The 19,940-nt window shown below is 40.1% G+C and overlaps 1 pseudogene; it reads left to right on the top strand.

The window, feature by feature from the left end:
* The first annotated feature begins 893 nt into the window (after positions 1–893).
* Positions 894–18,046, top strand: LOC148758392 (uncharacterized; annotated as a pseudogene).
* Positions 18,047–19,940: the final 1,894 nt, after the last annotated feature.

Raw genomic sequence — 19,940 nt, 5'->3', positions numbered from 1 at the left:
AAAGCAGAGCAAACCAACAACACCAAAAAAACAAATACACCCCCACAAAAACACGGTGAGAAACAAAAATAAATAAAAGAGACAAAAACAGCAGAACAAGACAGAAAAACATTAACCAAAGCAGTAACAAGACAAACAAACCCTGGAAACGGCAACAAACAGAAAGCAGACAAAAGAAAAAGAAGTAAAAGGAACAAAAATAAATAGAAAAGGAAAAAAAGGATAAAAAGAAACAGGAAAAAATGGTAATAATAATAATTTTTACAAATAACCAAAAAAGGGCCGGCCCAGTGGCTCAGGTGGTTAGAGCTCCATGCTCCTAACTCCGAATGTTCGATTCCCACATGGGCCACAGGGCTCTCAACCACAGGGTTGCCAGTTCAACTCCTCGAGTCCCACAAGGGATGGTGGGCTGTGCCCCCTGCAATTAGAAAATGGTAACTGGACCTGGGGCTGAGCTGCGCCCTCCACAACTAAGACTGAAATGACAACATCTTGAAGCTGAACGGCACCCTCCACAGTTAAGATTGAAAGGACAACTTGACTTGGAAAAAAGTCCTGGAAGTACACACTGTTCCCCAATGAAGTCCTGTTCCCCTTCCCCAATAAAATCTTAAAAAAATAATAATAATAATAATAACCAAAGAAAAAGAAAAAAAAGGCTCTCTGCCCACTTTAATCTGTAGGCTGCTTATTCAGCAATAGAGAGTCTCTGGGTGCCTCAGCACCAGCTGTGTTGAGGAGAAGGGCCAAGCACGTTGTGTGCTGGCCTCCCTCTCAGGCTTGCAGTGAGCTACGTGCAATTGGCTGGCTGGCGTGGGCTCTGGGGCCATACTCACCATCAAAAATCCCCACAGGTTGCTGCGGACTGTTCACTGCTGCAAAAACCCTCTATGGCCTGTGGAGGTGGGGGCCGGGTACCAGGGGCCCAGGGTGCTCCTGGCAACATAGCTCTAGGTGGGCAGGGCAGGTCCCCAAGACACCACGGGATGTGGTCAGTGGCCCCCACCAAGTCGGAGCAGCATGTGCTCCTGCACCGGCATCCAGTGCCACCAATGTCTTGGCCAGATCACGCCTCCGCACAGCTCCTGGCCCAATACTCTCCAGAAAACTCTCAGTCTCTGCCTGTCCCAGTCAGCACAGTTCAGTCCTTCCCCTCAGGTTCCTGGTCTCCCACCCGCCGAGTCATTCCCTCCACCAGGGACCGGGCGAGTGCTCGCCAGCCAGCCAGTCCGTGTGCTGGCTCCACAGGAGGGTGATTGGGTCTCTAGTTGCCCTCCGCCCCACCAAATCGAACAAAGAGAGTCCTCACTGATTTCTACTGCCAGCTAGCGTGGAACTCTCCTTCTCAGCAAAGGGTCTCTGGGATGGGGAGCCCGGCATGGGGCTTAAGCGTCCCTCCCACAACAGGGGAAGCCTCTGCCACTGCGGTGCCCCTTGTGGGGTTCACCCTTTCTCCGTGGGCCTGGAGTCAGCCTGCCTCACATATCCACCCCTCCTACCACTCTCAAAGTCATGGCCTCTTCTTTAAATCCTTAGTTTAGAGGTTTTGTTTGGCTAGTGTTCAGATGAATTCTGAGGTTGAATGTTGTATAAATCATTTGTAATTTTGGTGTGATTCTGGGAGCCAGTTAGCACAGCGCCCGTCTATTCCACCATCTTAGCTCCTCCCCCCATCTCTGTTGATTTTTTTTTTTTTCCTTTGAATTGACAGTACTTTCCTGTTTCTTTGTATGCCTTGTCATTTTATTTTGGTTGAAAACTGGACACGAATTTAATTATGTGGTAATTCTATAAATCAGATTCTTCCCCCTTCCTCAGGGTTTGCTGGGTTTTGTTTATTGTTTTTGTCTGTTTGCTTGTTTTGAGGGGTTTTTTGTTTGTTTGTTTGTTTGTTTTTGTAGGCTGTCTTTGTGCCAAGAATCTGCCTGAGGTGTAAACTTAAAGTATTCTGGGGGTTTTTCTGTGTCTTTATTTGGGCATTAAGGGTCACTTCCTAATTTTCCCTGTTGTTTCTAACTGTAGTTTTTATACAATTGTTTTTAAATATCCTAGTCTTTAGTGTCTGGCTCCCAAAATAGAAAAAAGAGAAAGGGGTGTGAAAAAAGGGCCCCAGCCCTTTAAATGTCCTGGAAGTCAATTCAGCTGGAGGAGGGGAGGTTTGCATCAGTGCAACAACAATGGCTGTCCACCCCTTTGCACCTGTGTTATCAGAAGTAGCAATAGGCAATCAGAGCACAGATTCCTTATATTTGGAAATCAGGGTCCTCTTTGCCTACCCTGGTTCCCAAAAGCTGTGTGCAAGCTATTCTAGGAATGCGTGCACCCATGCCTGTTATAGAGTTGGCGGGCTGGAGAGGAGGAGGGTGTAGCTGCTACTGTGTTAACATCCAAAATTAACAAAATTAACCGCAATTTACCCTCCAAATCTTCTGGACGTTTCAAACTTTCAATGGATTCCAGATAGTTTCATCAGACAATGCTGCCAAAGCCATTGTTGTCTAGGTGGGGAGACAGATTTCTGGTGCTTCCTACTCTACCATCTTCCCAGAATCCTCTGGACTGCATTTTCTTATATGTAAAATGATGCTGGTGTTCAGAGTATCCTGCTAGGCTAGACTGATGGTTTTAAACCTTTTCCAGGTGAGGAAAAGACTTTTGAAAACAAAATCATTGGTAGAAAACAGTTTACAAAATGGATAAAAATGGAGCATTCTAGTTGAAGTTGGTCAGGAGGAGTTAATAATAAGGGTAGGGCTCCATCTCCATCCGACTCCAAATCTGCTTCTTGCTAAACCTGAGTCACACCTTTAATATCCCTGGTTCGCCTCAGAACATTATTTGAAAATTATTGTATCAGATGGTTTAAAGTTATCTCTAGCGGACTAGGTAGTGGAGTCATAGGTGACAGTGCCTCCGCCCATAATCTGTATTTAGATTGCTCTGGGTTCAAATGCCGCCTCTAAAATATGCTAGTAATGTGAATTTTGACCACTTAAGCTCACTGGCCTTTAGTTTCCTCATGTATAAAATGGAGGTTAATAATAGTACTCACCATATAGAATGTTGGACTTGATTAAATAATTCATGTAAAATGTGTGGTTGAAGATAGAGGTAGCTAGATGATGATAGATAGATAGATAGATAGATAGATAGATAGATAGATAGATAGATAGATAGATGATAGATGATTTGCTAAATTGTGTTGGGAGATACTGGTATAAAATTTTTTGTTGTTGTTTGTAATGTTTCTGACAGATTTTGATACAGGGTGGCATCATAAAAAGTGTTGGAAAAGTTCCTTTTTATATCATGAAAGCTTCTGTTAAGGTTGGTGTTATTTCTTCCTTAAGTGTTTTATAGATTCTCCCTGTGAAGCCAATGGGCCTGCAGTTTTCTTTGTGGTAACGTTGTTAATCATAAATTCAATATCTTTAACAGATGTATGGTTAACAATAGAAGAAAATTATAATAATAGAGGAAATTTCATGTAGCTTTCCAGAAATCATCTAGAATGTTGGTTAAATATATAAACATGACATTTTACCTGATTCACTTGAAGAGTGGGTTTGAGGTGCTTCTACTTTTTCTAATCAATTGGCAAAGAGTCCACATAAATAATTCAGATGGCTTATTTTATACCCTAGGACTTCCACAGACCTGTTCTGTGTCAATGCAAGTGACATGTAACTTCAATGAATAGGTAATAGATAGATGATAGATAGACAGACAGACAGACAGACAGACAGATAGATAGATAGACAGACATATGTAGGATAGATAGATGATAGGCAGGTAGATAGATAAATAGCTGCAGAAATTGACATGAAGCATGCCTAAGAAAAAAAGTAAAAAACAAATCACCTAATTCTTATCAACAAATATGAAATGTGAAGCAATAATACTTATACAGAGTACTATTTAAAACAAAAATAATTCAGGCAACAGATTCTGCAATCAAGAGGTTATAATTTTGCTGAGCAGGTGTGATATATACAAATGAAGCAACCAGAGAATTATGGTTGAGTCTGACCACGGCTTTGGAAGCAAAGGAGTGGAATGAGGGAAATGAGGCGCATGTTAGTTCAGAAATTGCCCAAAGTCACACTAAGGTTTGTCGTGGGATTCGTTTGTGCCTAAATTCCATGCTTTCTCCACTACTTCATGCTGTCATCCCTTCTCCTCTAATTTGATATGTGGTTTTTCTTTTCTGTTTCCCTTTAAATGAAAATGATTCATTGAGGAAATCTATGTGACTGTGTCATTGGAAATCTACATTTTGTAATATAAAGTACCAGTTAAATTTTTAACATTTGAAAAACTTAATGTAAAACTGAGATAATAGCAAAGAATATATGAGCTATGAATATATAATGAAACATATTTTTGTATGATTCTCAAACTACCTCTGAAGGAAATTTTAAAATATTCCACACTTCTCTGAAATAATTGCAGCTTCTGAAGGGTTACAAAATATATTGTTTCAAGCTAATTTCTTAAAATGGCAATATACTTGGTTGCACAAGCTCTGGTGCTTTAGTTAAAATTAAAAAGAAACATTTTTCTAAAAATGAATCTGTTTCATTACCATTATTTTCAAAGATAAATTTTTTGTTTTGCAAATAAAAATTGGCTTTCAAATGTCTGATTCTGAAAGAGAAAAGATGCCACCTAGTGATCTAAACACACATTAATATTGACAAGTATTGAGCAAACAATGCTTTCAGATAGTACAAAATCAAAATTATAAAGAGTTTCTAATAGCTTTACTTATAATTTGAACAGAGATGATATTTAATGAAAATAGTTAATTACAATGAAATCACTATACCTTTATCTGTAACTTTTCTTATGGTCTTTATCGTTTTGTGTCTTTTCCTCTGTTCCATTCAGTTAAATGTCTTATCTACTCAACTAGATGTACTCTTCTGAGAATCAGCGTTATTTATTTTCGTATCCTGAAAATACTTTATGTAAAATAGTGGGGTGCACTCATAGTAGGCATTTTATAAATTTTTCAATCAATGAATAATTTAATTTGCTTCTTTATAGGGAATTTATACAAGGTACACCATCATCAAGTAGAAGAGGGGAAATAGGAACCCAAACCTTCTGAGTCCTATTCCATTAATCTTTTACCACCTCATATGTTGTGTTGGTTCACAGGAATTCAAGGAAGAAATGGAAAACTCATGTGACGTTTCTTCATTGTATTAGTTATTTATTTCTCTGTTTCTGTAGGTTATTTGTCTAAGATGTTATTTTTTTCTCTATGAAAATTTTCTACACCTTCAAATTAAATATACATCCCTTCCTCTATGTTTCTCCAGTAAATATAGTACTTAACTATGGAATTTACATTATACTTTGTGTATAATTAGTCATTTGCGTGTTTGCATACCTTCTAAAGCAGAGGGATATCTCCATTAGGATGCTACAGAGATAATTTTTTGCCATATCCACAGTAGTACAGACCCCGTTCTAGGCCTTCCCATAAGGTATTATTTTGTCTTTACAGAAACTTGGAGAGGTAGATAAGCCCCTTTATTTAAAAGTTGAATAACTTGTCCAAAACCACATTGCTAAGTGGCAGAACTTGAAATTGATCTAAGCCCTGTTGCTCCAAAGATCAAACTTTTATCATGCCGCATGCTTTCTCCCTCTTTTATAAGAATGCCACTGCACCAATTTCATTTTGCTGCGCACAGTAGGTGCTCAAGGCATGATTAATTTAATAAATAGAGAAAACTGTGAGCCAAGAGTGTTTTAAGACAAAAAACATGAATCAACCTGTTGACAAAAATAAAACTGTGCCTCTCTGTCTGGGCCTTGATTGCAACTCACAGAGGAGCAGAAATAGTGAAATAAGTAATAGGAGTTCCATCAGTTTATAAACAAACAGACATAAAAACACTAATGCTATTGGAGACAGAAGAGTCATTTCAAAGAAACCAGAAATCCTGATGTATTCATGTGTAATCATTTTGGATTTCTCCTCTTTTTTTTTTTTTTGGTTTGTTTCTTTTTTAAAGTGTATTGGGGTGACAATTCTTAGTAAAGTCACACAGATTTCAGGTGTACAATTCTGTATTACATCATCTATAAATCCCATTATGTGTTCACCACCCAGAGCCAGTTCTCCTTCCATCACCATATATTTGATCCCCCTTACTCTCATCTCCAACCCCTCACCCCCCTTACCCTCTGGTAACCACTAAACTATTGTCTGTATCTATGACTTTTTGTTTCTCATTTGTCTTGTTCTTTTGTTGTTTTTGGTTTATATACCACATATCAGTGAAATCATATGGTTCTCTGCTTTTTCTGACTTATTTCGCTTAGCATTATAATCTCAAGATCCATCCATGTTGTCACAAATGGTCCTATTTCATCTTTTCTTACCGCCGAATAGTATTCCATTGTGTATATATACCACAACTTCTTTATCCATTCATCTATCGAAGGACATTTTGGTTGTTTCCGTGTATTGGCCACCGTAAACAAAGCTGCAATGAATATTGGAGCACACGTGTCTTTATGTATAAATGTTTTCAGATTCTTTGGGTAGATACCCAGGAGAGGGATTGCTGGGTCATATGGTAATTCTATTTGTAATTTTTTGAGGAACCTCCACACTGCCTTCCATAGCGGCTGCACCAGTCTGCATTCCCACCAACAGTGTATGAGGGTTCCTTTTTCTCCACAGCCTCTCCAACACTTGTTATTATTTGTCTTGTTGATGACAGCCATTCTAACTTGGGTGAGCTGATATCTCATGGTGGTTTCATTTGCATTTCTCTGATGATTAGTGATGTTGAGCATTTTTTCATATGTCTATTTGCCATTTGTATGTCTTCTTTGGAGAAATGTCTCGTCAGTTCCTCTGCCCATTTTTCAATTGGGTTGTTTCTTTCATTGGCTCTTGAGTTGCACGAGTTCCTCGTATATTTTGGATAAAGCCCCTTATCGGAGGTACTGATTGCAAAAATCTTCTCCCATTCAGTTGGTTACCTCTTTATTTTGTCAATGATTTCTTTTGCTGTGCAGAAGCTTTTAAGTTCCATATAATCCCATTCATGGGTTTTAGCTTTTACTCCCCTTGCCTTGGGAGTCAAATTCATTAAATGCTCTTTGAACCCAAGGTCCATAAGTTTAGTACCTATGTTTTCTTCTATGCAGTTTGTTGTTTCAGGTCTTATGCTTAAGTCTTGAATTAACTTTGGTACATGGTGACAGATAGCAGTCCAGTTTCATTCTTTTGCACGTGGCTATCCAATTCTCCCAGCACCATTTATTGAAGAGGCTGCCTTTTCTCCATTGTATGTTTTTGGCATCTTTGTCAAAAATTATCTGTCCATATTTATGTGGGTTTTTTTCTGAGTTCTCTATTCCATTCCATTGGTCTGTGTGTCTGTTTTTCTGCCAATACCATGCTGGTTTGATTATTGTAGCCCTGTAGTACAAGCTAAACTCAGGGAATGTGATACCTCCAGTATTGTTCTTTTTTCTTAAGATTGCTTTGACTATTTGGGATCTTTCGTGGTTCCAAACAAATCTGACAATTTTTTGTTCTATTTCTTTTAAAATGCCATTGGGATTTTGATGGAGATTGCATGGAATCTGTATATTTCTTTGGGTAATATGGCCATTTTAACTATGTTGATTCTTCCAATCCATGAGCATGGAATGTCTTTCCATTTCTTTGTGTCTTCTTCAATTTCTTTTAAAAATGTCTTATAGTTTTCAGCATATAGGTCTTTCACATCCTTTGTTAAGTTTATTCCTAGGTATTTTATTCTTTTTGTTGCAATTGCAAAAGGAATTTTTTTTTTAAATTTCTTTTTCTGAGATGTCATTGTTAGCATATAGGAATGCAATGGACTTTTGTATGTTGATTTTGTAGCCAGCAACTTTACTGTATTCGTTGATTGTTTCTAACAGCTTTTTGATGGCGTCTTTAGGGTTTTCTATATATAGTATCATGTCATCTGCAAAGAGTGACAATTTAGCTTCTTCATTCCCAATTGGGATGCCTTTTATTTCTTTTTCTTGCATGATTGCTCTGTCTAGGACTTCCAACATTATGTTGAAAAGCAGAGGTGATATGGCACAGCCCTGTGGTGTTCCTGAACGTAGAGCAAAGGGCTTCAGTTTTTCACCATTAATTATGATATTATCTGAGGGTTTGTCATATATGGTGTGGGACACTACCAGGAGTGCAGTTTCGGGCTCACATAGAAAGGTGCTGGCTCAGGTAGTAAATGGCCATCAACTGTGATTGGATGACCATCAGCTGTGGCTAGTTGGCTGTCAGCTGTAACCAGTGAACCATTGGCCACTAAGACAACTGCTGTGGCTGCGCTAACAGAAAATGGGGGCTAGCAAGAAGATGGTGGCTAGCAAGCAATGATTGCAGTTAGCACAGAGTATGGGTTGTGGATTGCAGAGAAGTGGATGGCAGGTTGCGAATAGAGTGGCTCCTGCTTCCTGAGTCTCCAACCCAGCCACCAGCGAGAATGTAGTGGTATGACTCCTCTATCTATGGCTCCGTGGGTGTTCCTTTTCGGCCTCACCATGTCCTGCATTCCTATGTGGGGAGCGGGGCTCGAGATCCCACGTGACACACGGCGTGACAAATGGCGCAGAGAGCAGGGTACGGTGCTGGCCAAAGCTCTCCAAAGGGCAATGGAGCAGTTTGTGCCTATGAACACTCAGTCTCAGAAAGACCAGGAGGAGCAGCCACTGGAGACCTGGACCCGCGTGGAGGGATGGGAGGACGTGGACGGTTCCCCAACCAGCATAGGCCAGAGAAAGCAAAGGTGGTTGCAGCACTGTGGGCTGGGAAGTGCTTGCTGAGACCCTCACCCCCAGGTTGGGGAGGACTTGGAGCCCTTTCCCTGTGGAGGGGGCAGAGATTGTGAGGCTCACAGCCCTCGCGAATAACTCTGGACTATGGGGAACTGTCGTCCATCCCTGATTTGATGGACCACTTGAGTGTTTGCTTGGGAACGTACCACCATGTAATGGAACCAGTGGATGTTTGTTTCCTGTGTCTTGAATGGCCGCCATCGAGAATATGTAAGCACCTTGACTGTAAGTCACTGTTGTTCCAGCACGGTACCCTGAGAGGCCCAGAGAGAGTGGCAGTGCCCTGAGAGCCCTGGCTGTGCCTGGGGAGACTCACCTTAAGAAGCCCAGGAAGTCTGGCTGTGTCCAGAAGGACTGGTGGTGCCCTGAGAAACCCTGGCTGTGTCCAGAGAGACTCGCTGTGTTGAGGATATTGCATTCACCTCCAGGCTTCTCGCACAGGGCCCCTCGCGGAAGATGCTTGTCGCGTAGATTATGAGGCGAGACCCTGTAGGGGTGGAGAGTGGGGACAGAGCCAGGAGTGTAGTTTCCAGGCTCTCGGCCTCACGTGGTAAGGTGCTGGCTCAGGTAGTAAATGGCCAACAACTGTGATTGGATGGCCATCAGCTGTGGCTAGTTGGCCGTCTGCTGTAACCAGTGAGCCATTGGCCACTAATATAACTGCTGTGGTTATGCTAACAGAAAATGGGGGCTAGCAAGAAGACGGTAGCTGGCAAGCGCAGATTGCAGTTAGCACAGCGGAGTGCGGGTTGTGGATTGCAGAGAAGTGGACAGCAGGTTGTGGATAGTGTGGCTCCTGCTTCCTGAGTCTCCAACCCAGCCGCCAGCGAGAATATAGTGGTATGACTCCCCTATCTATGGCTCCGTAGGTGTTCCTTTGTGGCCTCGCTGTATCCTGTGTTCTTATGTGGGGAGAGGGACTAGAGACCCCGCCTGCCACCCTGTATGACATATGGCCTTTAGTATTTTAAGGTGTTTTCCTTCTATACCTATTTTATTAAGCGTTTCAATGATAAATGGATATTGTTTTTTGTGAAATGCTTTTTCTGCATCAAATAATATAATGACATGCTTTTTGTCCTTTATTTTGTTTATGTAATGTATCACATTGATGGATTTGTGTATGTAGAACCATCTTTGTGTCCCTGCAATGAACCCCACTTGATCATGATTAATAATCTTTTTAATGCATTGCTGTATTCGATTTACTAGAATTTTGTTTAGGATTTTGGCATCTGTATTCATCAGAGATATTGGTCTGTAGTTTTCTTTTTTGTGTTGTCCTTACCAGGTTTTGGTATCAGGGTAATGATGGCCTCATAAAATGAGTTAGGGAGTATTGTCTCTTCTTCAATTTTTTGGAAGACTTTGACTAGGATAGGTATTAGATCCTTTTTGAAGTTTTGGTAGAATTCACTATTGGTCCTGGACTTTTGCTTTGAGGAAGGTTTCACATGTGGGATTAAATTTCCTTACCGGTGATCGGTCTGTTTAGATTTTCCAATTCTTCGTGATTCAGCCTAGGAAGGCTATATGTTTCTAAGAATTTGTCAATTTCTTCTAGATTATTGAATTTGGTGGCATACTATCCTTCATAGTATTCTTGGATGATCCTTTGTATTTCTGTGGTGTCCGTGATAACTTCCACATCTTTCATTTCTGATTTTGTTTATTAGTGTCTTCTCTCTTTTTATCTTAGTGAGTCTAGCCAAGTGTTTCTCAATTTTATTAACCTTTTCAAAAAACCAGCTCTTTGTCACATTTTTTTCTATTGTCTTTTTGTTCTCCATTTCATTTAGTTCTGCTCTGCTGTTTTTTGTTATTTCCTTACTTCGGCTGACCTTGGGTTTCATTTGTTCTGCTTTTTCTTGTTCTTTAAGGTGAGGTTATTTATCTGGGATTTTTCTTGTTTCTTGAGATAAGCCTGTAATGATATAAATTTCCCTCTTAAAACTGCTTTCTCTGCATCCCAAAAATTTTGGTAGGAGGTATTTTCCTTGTCATTTGTTTCTATGTATCTTTTGATCTCTCTTATTTCTTCTTTGACCCTGTTGTTCTTTAAAAGTATGTTGTTTAGTCTCCACATATTTGTGGGTTTTCCTGCTTTCTTTTTATAGTTGATATCCACTTTCAAAGCCTTGTGATCAGAGAATATGTTAGGTATGATTTCAATCTTCTTAAATTTGCTGAGGCTAATTTTTTGTCCCAATATATGGTCTATCTTGGGAACGTTCCATGTACACTAGAAAAGAATGTATAGTCTGATGTTCTAGGATGAAGTCCTCTATAAATGTCAATTATGTCCATTTCATCTAATGTGTCATTTAAGGCTGCTATTTCGTTATTTATTTTCTGTTTGGATGATCTATCCATAGCTGTCAATGATGTATTTAGGTCCCCTAGTATAATTGGTTTTTGGTCAATTTCTCATTTTTGTTCTGTTAGTAATTGCTTGGTATATTTCGGTGCTCCCTGATTGGAGGAATGAATATTGATGATTGTTATGTCTTCTTGTTGTATTGTCCCCTTTATCGTTATGAAATGTGCATCTTTTTTTCTCTTGTTACCTTTTTATCCTGAAGTCCATTTCATCTGATGTCAGTATGTCTACAACTGATTTTCTCTATACCATTTGCTTAGAGTGTCAATTTCCACCCTTTCACTATGTTTGTCCTTGTAGCTGAGATGTGTCTCTTGGAGACAGCATATGGTTGGGTTTAGTTTTTTGATCCAATTTGCTACTCTGTGCCTTTTTATTGGTGAGTTCAGTCCATTTACGTTTAGGTGATTATTGATATGTGAGGATTTCCTATCATTCTATCTTTGGTTTTCTGGTAATAATGTGTCTTCTCTGTTTCTTTGCCTTTTTGTTGTTGTCTGTTATTTCTGTGTGGTGGTATGCTGTGATTTTTCCCTCTGTTTCTTCTTTTATTACGTTATATATTTCAGTTCTGAATTTTTTTTGAGTGGTTACCTTTAAGTTTATGTAAAAGAAAGTTTGATATTTAGAGTATTCCACTTTCTTCAGCATGCTTACTTTCTCCATTCCCATATTCCAGTTCAGGCCTTTATTCTCCCCCCTTTTATGTTTTGGTTGTCACAAATTATCCCTATTTATGCTTGTCCAATAGCCTCCTTCAGTTTTTGTTGTTGTTGTTCTTGTTGAGTAGGTCATGTGTTAGAAAATTCCCTCAGCTTCTGTATGTCTGGAAAGGTCTTTATTCCTCCTTCATATCTAAAGGATATCTTTGCTGGATATATTATTGTTGGCTCATAATTCCTCTGTTTCCGTAGTTTGAATATTTGATTTCATTCATTCCTGGCTTGTAGAGTTTCTGCTGAAAAATCTGATGATAATCTAATGGGCTTTCCTTTATAGGTTACTGTCTTTTATTCCCCTGGCTGCCTTGAGGATTCTTTCTTTGTCATTAATTTTGACAGTTTCAATACAATGTGCCTTGGAGAAGGCCTGTTGGGGTTGAGGTAGTTAGGTGTTCTATTTGCTTCCTAGATTTGAGGATCCAGTTCTTTCCACAAGTTTGGGAAATTCCCATTGACTGTTTGTTTGAAGGGACTGTCTGTTCCCCTCTCTCTGTCTTCTCCTTTTCGTATGTCTGTTATTCTTATATTGCTCTTTCTGATGGAGTCAGAAAGTTCTTGTAGAGTTCTTTCATTTCTTGTAAGTCTCAACTCTCGTTCTTCTTCCATCCATGTCATTTCCAGATTTCTATCTTCGATGTCAGTGATTCTTTCCTCCATCTGGTCAACTCTACTACCTAAGCTGGTTATTTCATTCTTCATTTTTTCTATTGAGTTCTTAATCTCCAGAAATTTTATTTGGTTCTCTTTTAAAATTTCAATCTCTTTGGTAAAATGTTCAATCTCTTTGGTAAAATGTTCATTTTGTTCTTCGATTGTGTTTCTGAGTTCATTAAACTGCCTTTCTGTGTTTTCTTGCATCTCGTGAGTTTTCTAAGAACTGCAATCTTGAATTCTCTGTCATTTAAGTCACATATTTCCATGTCTTTAAGTTCATTGTTGGAGATTTTCATTTTCTTTCTGAGTTGTTTTGTTACCTTGGTTATTCATGGCACTTAATGATTCATTATTTTCTTCCTAGCCATCTACAGGTGTGCGTTCTGCAACACATTGATAGAAAGAGGTCTTTCTTTTGTTTTCCAGTAGTTGTTGGTAGAATGTTTTATTTTTTCTCTGACTGCAGCCTTTTATTCTCTCTCACACTGTAGTTTTATATTTTCTCTGCACTATTCTGGCTTCTCACACAATGGGGGGATTCCCTGGAAGGTGGGCTTCTCCCTTGTAAACAATTCACCTGGGTCATAGGGTGCCTCCTTCATGGGGGGATGTGGAGAGCTTCTGACGTTCCAAAGCTCTTCATGCACCAGATTCAGAGCCCATGTGTTTTAGTAGCTCTGTTTACTCCTGCAGGGATCCACCCAGATAGGTGGGGACAGGGGCAGGGTGGGTTGTGAGAGGTGGCCCAGAGTAATGGCAGTGTCCACCACCACAGCCAGTCCTGCTTCCACAGCTGCCTCCCCTTTTCCTGGAACCTGTTGGGCTGCATGTCCACATTTGCAGACCATAGTTCTCAGAACTGCCATTATTATCTTCTTTTAATCTGACAATTCTCTTCTTTTGATCTTTTAATCTACCATTCTGCTTTTAGCACTGGTTGGGTGGGGAGACAGCTGTTAGGCCCAGTGCCTAAGCCTTCCATTCTCTGTTTGGCAGTGAGCATTTAAATTGCCGTTTTCACCCCTTGTCCCTCAGTCTTTGCGCCGAGGTCTCTGCCGTGAGCGTTGGGTTCAGCCATGTTATATGTTGTCCCCTCAGCCCTGTGGGTCATAAGCGGAGTCCTAGCAGTCCGAGTTCTTCCCTTTCCTGCAGCTGCAGTAGTTCCAGAATGCAGCAAGCTCGGAGCACCGAGCTAGGTCTGCGCCCTGCGCCCCTGCAACCCCACCTCCGCACTTCTCCCTTCCCTTCTCCCCTGCTCATGCAATTTGCCCAGCTTTAGATGATTTCAGTAGTGTGCCTCTTAGTCTTCCCTATATGCTGCACAGCGAGTCCTTTGTGGAGTTACAGTTGTTTAATTTGTTGTAAATTCCAGGGAAGATTTCAAGAGGCTCACCTCACGCCACCATTTTTATGACATCATCATAGAAGTGATTCTTATACTCTCTCTGCCCCTTTACCCAGCCCAGCCCTCACCACACCTGACTAATTTAACTCACCTGCTGACACACCTGCCTCCAACTAGACCTTGAGCATCTGCTCTTACTCATCTCTCCCACCTGTGCTCATCACATAAACCCGTTCACTGTAGTCTCAGACTTGGTTAATAAGTAAATTACTTCCCCATCAAGGCCAAGGACAAAGTGAAAGAAAAACAGCCTCTCATATTCCCTCTTTGCAAACACAGCTTTCTTAGAGTCTGGAACACTTTAGCATAAATGTTGGGAAGGAGATGATTTCCACGTCAATCCCTGAACCCCATGATCCTTTCAGAGATGTAGTATGACAGGACTGGAGCTCAAAATCTTGGATGCCTCTTAAATACACAAGTGGAGAATCCTTCCCATCCACTGGAAATAGGGTTGGTAATTCAGGAGAATTCCCTAGTTACTTGTGGATGCATTGTCAAGAATTCAGCTGCCACCTATTTTCCTCTGTATCCTCACTTGTCTGTATACAAGCAGGCAAATCTGAGAAAAGAAAAAGAAGCCATGAGACTTGAGTCCTATCTATAGTTTCCAAACCTGTCAGTCACGAATCCCCAAACCTTCACTTTGGGAGGGACCAACGAACCCACATGCAAATGCAGAATGGTCTAAGAGACACAGTGAAAACTCTCCTTTCCCAGAGTAGAAACTAAGAAGTCTTTGGCCTTTTGTTTCTCTTAAGGAATATATTAATATACCAGATTTACTTATAAGGAAATGAATATCATAAGTTTTAAAAAGTAATTAAGCCTTGATGTTCAAAGTTAATGTTCCATTTCCTCCCTTACCCTAAATGCTACAGAACCTTTATGTATTGACCTCACTCCCTGAATATTTGTGCCAACCTATCTTCATTTTTATGCCAAGTTTAACTGAATTAAGTAATATCAATATATGTGTATGAAAACGGAAAATGTTAATGTCCCTCTGACCTTTTATCACATCCGCTAATCGAGATTCCAGTTCTGGGTGACTCCAAATACCTGCTTCTTCCATGGTTGAATCTAACTATGATCTTAAACCTGGTCAGTCACAAATTGCCCAATGGCTTTTAAACATATCTGGCCTTTGTACTACATCTGGATAATTAAACCATTATTTTACACCTCATAAATATTTTAGACTTTCACCACATCTTTCAATATTTAAACACTACCAGTTTTCCCTTCATTTTCCATAAAAGGAATCACTTTCTATTATACAGATGAATCAATAATTTGAAGAAATTCTTCAGTTCACTGCCATGAAATCTACAAATATTCCTGGATTCATACCCATTGTTTACTCCTAATACCATAATAAAACTGAACAATCATCTCTGTCCTAGCTCATCCCAATTTCGCCAATTGTATCATTTTCTCCCCTGCATTCTTGGGAATTTCATTTAATTGATTATAAATTAAGTAATCTTTATTTTGATTTTAAAACATGAACACTTTAGAACCCTCCAAATATATCCCTTGCATATTTGATATTAGCATAAACACCACACTTACTGCACTAAAGCCCATAGTATGAGAGGCTGTTGGTAGATTAAATTCATTTAAATTAACACTGATACTCTTTCTGCCAGTTCTCTACAGTACTTTCCAGAACTGATTTGAATCCACAAAGCAGTGAAGACTTTGACAAAAGGCATCAAGGTTGCTTTCGAGGCTTTTAGAACATTAGTAGGATTAAAGGAATCTCCTTGTCCTTAAATGTATCTGAATGGTTGACATAAGAGAAGGAAAAGCTTGTGATAAGGCATTCCCTGATTAGTTTTATTTTGATTGGCATCCAAGTTAAAATGTGTCTGTCCTTGGGATTATAAAACTGATAAGGTTAACAACTCTTTAAAAAGGGAGTCCACAAACAGTTTTATGCCTGATTCTAGAGAGAGAATGAAGCTCTTAGCACAGGAGTGTGGTGACTCTACCTTCAATAAGAACACAAACTTAGTTTTTCTATTTCAACTCTTGTAATTACTGGACACAAATTTTCTCCAGGAAGTGTCAAACTCTTTTATCGAGTCAAGGAATTTTGATCTGAAGGTGATTGTTTAATTTCACTACAGGCCTTTGGTAGCAGGTTAGGTGACTGTGTACATGGAATTTCTGTGGATTTATAATTCATAAGTGATAGTCAAGGGAAATTTGCCTTGAGTCTTCAGTTGACTTTGCTGTAATTAGTCCAGTGGGGGATACAGGAAATAAAGAAAGAAACAAACAAATAAATAAAGGTATAGTGAGAAATTAGATGAATCTTCTGTAGGTTCTATTCAAGAAAACAGAGGAGAGACTACATAGGTAGTAACAAAAGAAGGGATTTCACATTTTATTTTAAAGGGAATTCACATTTTATTTTAAGGGGAAGAAATACATTGAGCAGAAACTGGAGATGAATTGATTCAGAATGAAGAAACTAAGAGTATAAGGGGGATAGAATGAGCAGATGGGAAGTTTATTGGTAAAGAAGATTCAGTTTATAATCAAAAATAAAATGTTCTCGAGAAAAGAGGATATATTTGAGAAATTGGACTTATCCAAGGATAGAGCTGTCTTTTCAATTCAAACAGAAGAGTCACCAATGTGTAGGAATGCAGCAATATTTGCAGATTTCATGGTGGTGAGCTGAAGCATTTCTTCTGATTATCTAAATTTTCTGTGTAGTAGGAGGTGAGCCCATTTCTGAAAGTGAGAATTTCCCAGATTCAAAAGACAGGGGAAATATCTGACTTGTTAGGTAGAAGTTAGAAAATGGAGGAGGAGGAGGGATGGAAGAGGGTGCCTACAGAAAAAAGCTCATAACTAGCTTTGATTAACTGCCTCCAGCCACATATCTGTTTTTACAACAGAAAATGAGATGGTCTGGAGTAAGATAAGGATCTGAGTCAATAGATCTCCACCCATCTTAGGAGATCAGTCCCTCCCATGAAAGAGCATGCACCACTTTTCCCGCCAAATCAATATGTAACTCCCTCATCTCACCCAGCAAAGTATAAGTCCTTAGGACAAGGTCTCTCTCTCTCTCTCTCTCTCTCTCTCTCTCTCTCTCTCTCTCTCTCTGGTCCTCATTCTCTCTCCCCCTTTCTGTTTCTCTCTCTCTCTCTCCCTCCCTCTATTCCTCCCCCACCTTAGCTAAGCCGGTTCTGTTCCCTGAGAACACATCACTAATACTGGGGGTCTAGGCTTCTCTTTCTCTCTTTCTCTCTCTACCACTTTGGCTAGGCCTGTTCTTTTCCCTGAGAATGTATCACTAATAAACCCTGCTTGCATTTTTGTTTTCATTTTTTAAACATTTTTTATTGGGGAACTGTGTTTTTCCAGGACCCATCAGCTCCAAGTCAAGTCTGGTTGTTGTTTTTTTTTTTTTCAGTCTAGTTGTGGAGGGCACAGCTCACTGACCCATGTGGGAATTGAATAGGTGACCTGGGTGTTATGAGCACTGCGCTCTAACCAACTGAGCCAACTGGCTGCCCCCTGCTAGCATATTAATCAGCTTATTGACCTTTGATTCTTCACTGCATGAGCAAGAATAACTGAGACTCATGTAACATTTACAAAGCATAGAAGAATTTTTTAATTATCAAGACATAGTAAGTTGGTTAGAGCTCTGCAAGGAAAGGAAGGCCAGTCAGCCAACCTTCCACAGAGGTTCCCGAGAGTCCGTTTCTGTCCGTGGGTCGGTGGGTCTGCAGAGTCGGCTGGAGACCCTGTCCTCTGGGCACTCTACGGGAGGCTACATCAGACTGATGGCGGCGACGACTGGCCCGTCGCCTGGTGGTGTGGCTGTTGCGCTGGGCCGCAGCCCGCAGCTCCTACTGCTCCTTCTGCAAGGGGCTCACGCGCATGCTGCTCACTTTCTTCGACCTGGCCTGGCGGCTACGAATGAACTTCCCCTACTTCTACGTGGTGGCTTTGGTGATTCTCAACGTCGGCCTGCAGGTACATATTTAGCGCAACTACCTTTGTGGCAGTCACGGCCCCCCCGGCAGGATGGCTGACTTCCATCCACCGGCTCACCTGCCCCAGAGCAAAGCGACCAGCTTGGCTCGCGCATGCAAACTTGCCGGCCTGTCTTTCTCATGCCTCATTTTTTAATGTAAATGGGCGGCTAGAAATCATTCTTTTCTGAAAGCCTTCTATATAACCAAAAAAGCCTGAGATATAATGAAAAGTTGACTCTCAAGGAAATACGTAATTCAAGGAACAGAAAATAACTTAAAAATATTAAAATCCTCAGAAATATATGAGAAATTCTTGCATCCACAAAACAAAAACTTCACGAATTTTAGGAAATGACAATGAAAACAGGATGCCTTAAGGGGAAAAAAAAGAGGAAATGTTACAAACATCTCAAAAACAGATTAACTGTACAAGAATGGTCCAAATAGGCTAATTTCCGAATTTGAATAAGAAGTGAATAAAATTCCAGCTGAATGGAATGAATTCTAAGCAATAGATGGATGGCGTTAAAAGCTGGAGGAAATTAATAACATGATCTGGAAGCCATACATTTCTTCATCCCCAAAGAAGAAACAATGGTAAACAGCAACTACAGGGAAACAAAGATTTCAAACTGTACAAGGAAAGCATGCTTCAAATAGGAAACAACGTGAGATGTGAACTGGTTTTTATAAAAGGGAATCGGCTTGAACTCTGGCACATGGATCAAGACTGCAATCACAGAGGGGAGAATCCAATCATAGCATTCAACTTTGCTATTCAGTGAACAGTATTTGAGCATTACAATGGAAATATTAGGTATGGTTTTCCATTTTCAGAGTAAATCTGTAGGCAAAGCAGGGAAGACTTGATTGACGTTATAGAACACAATGGGAATATTATCAACTTTTAGAGTGTACAAGTACTGGCAGAGGGGAGGAAATGGAATAGTGGTGTTATCCTCACAAGGTGGGAAGTCCTAATACTATCTCTAGTTCAATTATCTGGGGGATCACTTCATAGGTTATATAAATGTCTAACCATTATGCAATAGACCTGTAACTAATATATTATTGTATGTCACTGTAATTGAAAAATAAATAAATTTATATTAATAAAAGACCTAGTAGGATCGCAGATCTTTAGAAAACCCATTGGGAAATATAACACATGCAGCTATGGGAAAGGGAGATATTTGTTGTAGTCTGCGATTGGGGATTGACATCAGGTGTACTGAAAGGTCAGCGGGTCCCGAGAATTGTTCATATGGGTAAAACTGATCTATAAACTAAGGATAGGTGGGGCTGATTTGGGAAGTTGGGTCAGTGCACTGGATGACCCCTGTAGTGGGAGAACCTGGACAGGGGAATCGTTGTGTGAACAGGCTGGAGGGGAAGGGTTGTGATAAGAAGGGGGTATCTAAGCACTGATATAAGAGGTGACAAACTTGAGTCTGGGATCCACCCCTCAAGACCAGCATGTTTAGGAATTTGAGATGCAGAGACAGGCAGAGCTAAGTTTAAGTTCCGGCTCTGTCATTTTCTAGTGACATACTTTTTTCATTTAAATAAAGTTTTCTGAATCTGGCTCCTATCACTTGTTCAATGGGTAAATAATCCATAAATAGTGGGGTTATAATGAAGATTAAATAAGCAATTATATGTAAATCCCAATCATAGGGTCTCAATACTACCAGAAATATTTTCTGTTTTCAGGATCTCAGGATCAAAGGGTTGTAATCCAACCCTCTTCCTGACACATTATTAGTATTTGTCCATGCGATAGTGCGGTCATTTAAAATGATTCGCCCCAAGATGTAACTCTGTGGTGTGCAGATTGTTTTGAGCTAAAGGAAACTTTAGCCTCAGGCACAAGAGAAATTTCTGCCTTTCCCTTAACTACCTAG

This window comes from Rhinolophus sinicus, chromosome 4 (assembly GCF_057876585.1).
Source record: "Rhinolophus sinicus isolate RSI-liver-muscle chromosome 4, RSI-T2T, whole genome shotgun sequence".
In the NCBI taxonomy this organism is placed as follows: domain Eukaryota; kingdom Metazoa; phylum Chordata; class Mammalia; order Chiroptera; family Rhinolophidae; genus Rhinolophus; species Rhinolophus sinicus.
The sequence above is the reverse complement of the archived record's forward strand: the minus strand, read 5'-3'. Positions and strand labels throughout refer to the sequence as shown.